Source organism: Otolemur garnettii, unplaced genomic scaffold (assembly GCF_000181295.1).
Source record: "Otolemur garnettii isolate 467f Iridium unplaced genomic scaffold, OtoGar3 scaffold00021, whole genome shotgun sequence".
Classification (NCBI taxonomy): domain Eukaryota; kingdom Metazoa; phylum Chordata; class Mammalia; order Primates; family Galagidae; genus Otolemur; species Otolemur garnettii.
This window is the reverse complement of record NW_003852416.1, coordinates 20,765,287-20,770,699: the sequence shown is the minus strand read 5'-3', so window position 1 is coordinate 20,770,699 and position 5,413 is coordinate 20,765,287.

The window sequence follows — 5,413 nt, the reverse complement described above, 5'->3', positions numbered from 1 at the left end:
GGACAGCTTGAGGCTCTGTCTCAAAAAAAAAAAAAAAAAAAAGACTGGATGAGGAAGGGACTTGTTCCTTCCCACTGGCTCTGGCTCTGTCCACATCACTCTAACAATGTCTCTGCAGCAGCAGTCCCCAAAGCAGCAGCACTGATTTCAGTTTGCAGTTTTCCAATGCAGAACCAGTGTCATCATGTCCCCCAGGGACACCACACCCAGAAGGGACAGCGGCCCCTTCTTCAGAAGCAATAAATAGAGTTGAAGAAAATAATTCTACATTGATACAATGGCACACACAGAAGAATACATGTACTCACTGGACCTAAATTTTTTGCAGCCTAACTTTGTATAAGCGCCCTCTGACCTTTCTTTTTTTTTTTTTTTTTTTGAGACAGAGTCTTACCCTGTCACCCTGGACAGGGTGCCATGGCAGTCATAGCTCATAACAACCTCAAACTCTTGGGCTTGAGTAATCCACTCAGCCTCCCAAGTAGATGAGACTACAGGTACCTGCCACTACACCCAGTAGTTTTTCTTTTTCTTTTTTTTTTTTTTTTTTTTTGAGACAGAGCTTCAAGCTGTCCCCCTGGGTAGAGTGCTGTGGCATCACAGCTCACAGCAAAGTTTTTCTATTTTTAGTAGAGATGGAGTCTTGCTCTTGCTCAGGCTGGTCTTAAATTCCTGAGTTCCAGGAATCCTTGGGCTTTGGTCTCCCCAAGTGCTAGGATTACAGGTGTGAACCACCTCACCCAGCTGTATAGGCCCTTTTTGAAATATCCTCTGAGGAAATTTGTTCTATTTAAGTAGTAGGATGAAAATACATGTAATCACAAGTGCATACTAATCATTAATTTATTTTAAAATTAGCAAACATTGGTTTTGTTTGTTTTTAAGAGACAGAGTCTCAAGCTGTTACCCTAGGTAGAGTGCCATGGTGGCGTCATAGCTCACAACAACCTCCAACTTGGGCTCAAAAGATTCTTTTGCCTCAGTTTTTCTATTTTTAGTAGAGACAGGGAGTATCACTTTTGCTCGGGCTGGTCTCCAACTCATGAGCTCAAGCAATCCACCCACCTGGTCTCCACCCCCTCTCTGGTCAATTAACAAACATTGTTATTTAAACTGCTACAACTTAGATGTAATTAACAAAGACTATAAACCAGTTTAGTCTTCCACATAGACACCAATTTTTTTTGAAAAGTTTCATATTGTTTGAAAATATTGTAAAAGATTGTAAAATGCATAAAATAACTGGCTGTAAAAAGCACTTCATTTTCACTGGGCATGGTAGCACATCCCTGTAATCCTAGCATTCTGGGAGGCTGAGGTGGGTGGATAGCTTGAGGTCAGCCCACCTGAGCAAGAGCCACACTCTGTCTCTACTAAAAATGGAAAAAGTGGCTTGGCGCCCATAGCTCAGCAGTTAAGGTACCGGCCACATGCTCCGGGGCTAGTGGGTTTGAACCCAGCCTCAGCCTGATAATAACAAAAAATAGCCAGGCATTGTGGCGGGCCGGTACCTGTAGTCCCAGCTACTAGGGAGGCTGAGGCAAGAGAATCGCTTGAGCCCAGGAGTTTGAGGTTGCTGTGAACTGTGACACCACAGCACACTACCAAGGGTGACATAGTGAGACTCTGTATCAAAAAAAAAAAGTGTCATGTGACTTTATACCTGTGAAAGAACAATGGTCCTCAAAGTATCCACATCCTAATCTTCAGAACTTCTGAATATGGCAAAAGAACTTTGCAGATGTAATTAATAATCTTGAGAAGGGGAGAGTAGCCTGGATTATCCAGGTGGGCCAATTATAATCACAGTGTTCTTATAAAAGAGAGGCAGGCACGTCAGTGCTGGAGAGAAGGCAATGGGAGGATCGACACAGACGGGGAAGATACCACCCTGCTAGCTGTGAAGCCTGAGGAACTGGCAGGCAGCTTCAAGGAGTTGGAAGAGGTAAGGAAACAGATTCTCCCCTGGAATCTCCACGAGAAACCAACCCTACCAACACCTTGACTTTAGCCCAATGAGGTTGATTTTGAACTTCTGATCTCCAGAGCTGCAAAATAGCCACTAAATGTGTAGTAATTTGTAATATCAGCAATAGGAAACTAATACCAGTAAGCCCAAGTAGTTCTGATAAAATTGACAATGTTCTTCAACTAAAGTCAGTTTAATGACAATTCATTGATTTTTAAATCCCACTGCAGTTCGAAGTTGTAGAGAATCATGCCTTTTAAGCCCAGCTCAAAGTTGGTTGCCATTCTCTTGGAGGGCACCCTAAAGATCTTACTCAGCTTGATCACATTCAAAGGTAATCTCTTGAACTCAGCTGAAAGTTGAGTCAGGGCTCATGTCAGAAGCTGTGTGGATTTCAGTGGTGGCGGAGCGAGGGTCTCTCTGACTTGTACTTCCCTCATCCTAGGCCTTTGGACTGGGTGCCAAGGGACATGATTGGAATGACTTAGGCATTGCTTTGTGACATGGTACTGCTCAGTCTGCACACATGCCTGGGCTATGGCAGGATCCCATGTGTCTGCCTGCTCCCAGTAACTGTCTCCTGAACAAATGTTGCTGTTGCTCTCGCCAGAGGCTCCCTCCTCCGACCACCACCCCACAACTTACCTCTGGGAAAACACTAAATCTCCTCTCCTTGGGGGCCACCTCTTGAGTGATATTAAGGCATAGATATGTCGTGCAAAATCTACAATTCTTATGGAAAACCTCATTTTGAAGTATGTGAAACACTTGATCTTCACTAACAATTGCAGAAAACTTCCAGCAGGCAGTGTGAAATAAGCCAGGTGCTCGGCCAGGCTGGAGATCATTAGCCCTGCTCTGGCACTCACCCAGCAAAGACCTTCACCAGTATGATACACTAGCAGGTGGGAGAGTTTAAATCCTCTGAGTTGTGTGGCGACTAGGAGATGAAGTAAAGACCGAGGTTTCTTGGTCTTTGGGCATAAGTTTCTGCAAGTGAAACACAATTCAGAGGACAACTGTCATCTTCTAAGATCTGTCTTCTAGGACCTGTTCATGTCCCTGAACTTTAAAATAAAACCCTCATAAACAGAATCTCAGCTTCACAATTAAAACAGGATGAAACAAAATCCAATTCTTGTTGCAGCTAGGTACTTCCAGAATTCACATTCCACAGAAGTTTGCAGACCATCAGTTGATTCTCAGAATCTGAGAGGAAGGGAGGCCGGGTATCTTACATGTGATAGCCACCAGCAGTCACTGTTCTAGGACTTTGTGGAGAACTACTTCCAGGTGGAAGGGGGAAGTCATGAGAGGATGTAAGTGGGCAAACTAGATTTGGAAATTTTCTTCAATAACATTTCCTTCTATTGTGTCTGAAACAGCTGACACTCTGTCCTTTCCTGATTTTTTGGATCAGGAAAAAAAGCTGTGACATGGTGCTGCTCAGTCTGCACACACGCCTGGGCTATGGCAGGATCCCATGTGTCTGCCTGCTCCCAGTAACTGTCTCCTGAACAAATGTTGCTGTTGCTCTAACCAGAGGCTCCCTCCACCCACCACCACCCCACAACTTACCTCTGGGAAAACACTAAATCTCCTCTCCTTGGGGGCCACCTCTTGAGTGATAATAAGGCATAGGTATGTCGCACAAAATCTACAATTCTTTCCCAAATCAGCTGACTTTATTTTTCCCACTGGCTTTTTTTTTTTTGCCTTTGTCTGTTTTCCCTTCAAACCATCCTGTTTGCCAGTCAGGACTAGACTGGGACTTGGGCCCAGGAATTTGAGGTCGCAGTGAGCTACGATCATGCCACTGCCCTCCACCCTAGGGGACAGAGTGAGACCCCCATCTCTTAAAAAAGCCTAAATAAAAATTTAGTATTTAAAACAAAAACCAAAACATCTCTGCATAAACTCGCTCCCATCCTAAATATCTCCCTTTGCCAGTAATTCTATTATTTCTTCAACGTCCTATTCTTTGTAAGATGCTCCTTTTTTCCATTCTCCAGCAATCTTCTTCCCAAATCAGTTGACTTTATTTTTCCCATTGGCTTTTTTTTGCCTTTGTCTGTTCTCCCTTCAAACCATCCTGTTTGCCAGTCAGCTTTCCTGGAATAGCGGTTCCCATAAGAACACACAGGTGTTTCTCATTACCTGACTTGTCAACTCTAAATTCCTTGATTCTGATTTCAAGTCTCTCCTAGTTATTGTGTCAGGCAATGCTCCAGCATTCTTTTAATTGACAAAGATATATATTTATCATGTACACGTTTTAACTGTAAAGTATTTATACATTGTGGAATGGCTAAATTGAGCTAATTAACATGGATTACCTATATATTTTTCTTTTTTTGAGACAGAGTCTCATTTTGTCACCCTGGCAAAGTGCCATGGCATCATAGCTCACAGCAACCTCAAACTCTTGGGCTCAAGAGATTCTCTTGCTTCAGCCTCTCAAGTAGCTGGGACTATGGGCACCTGCCACAATGCCTGGCTATTTTTAGTGATGGAGTCTCACTCTTGCTTAGGCAGGTCTTGAACCTGTGAGCTCAGGTGATCCACCCACTTTGGCCTCCCAGAGTTTTAGGTTTACAGGTGTGAGCCACCATGCCCTACCCTATATACTTTTTTTGTGAGAACACAAAATCTCATACAATTTTTATTATAAAATGTTATCAACAGTCACCATGTAATGTAACAGATCTCTTGAACTTATTCCTCCTGTCTGAAATTTTCTATCCTTTGACCAGCATCTCCCTCTCCCACTCCGAACCTCTGGTGACCACCATTCCACGCTCTTGATTCTATGAAGCAAGTTTTCTGGATTCTCCATACATGTGACATCATACAGTATTGGTCTTTCTGTACCTGATTTATTTTACCCAACAAAATGCTCTCCAGGTTCATTCATGTTATTGCTAAAGTCAGGATTCCCTACTTCCGTTGAATAGTATTCCATTGTGTATATACACACCACATTTTCTTTATCCATGTAACTTAGTTGATTCCATATGATGGCTACTGTGAATAATGCTGCAGCAAACATGGGAGCAGAGGTTATTCAACCGACTGACTTCATTTCCTTTGGATATGGGCTCAGTAGTGGGATTGCTGGATCATTTGGTAGTTTTCAGTTTGGGGAGGAGATTACAGACTGTTTTCCATGATAGCTGTGCTAATTCACATGCCCACAACAGTGGACAAAGGTTCATTTTCTCCACATCCTTGCCGAATTTATTATCTTTTGTTTCTTTGATAATAGCTATTCCAACAGATGTGAGATGATATTTCTTGGTGGTTGTCATTCATGTTACCTGGTGATTAGTGATGTTGAGTGCTTTTTCATGTATATGCTGGTGACATAACATTGGTATGTTTCTGGACATTTTGGATAGACATTTTGAGAAATGTTATTCAGTTCCTTTGTGCATGAATTGGGTT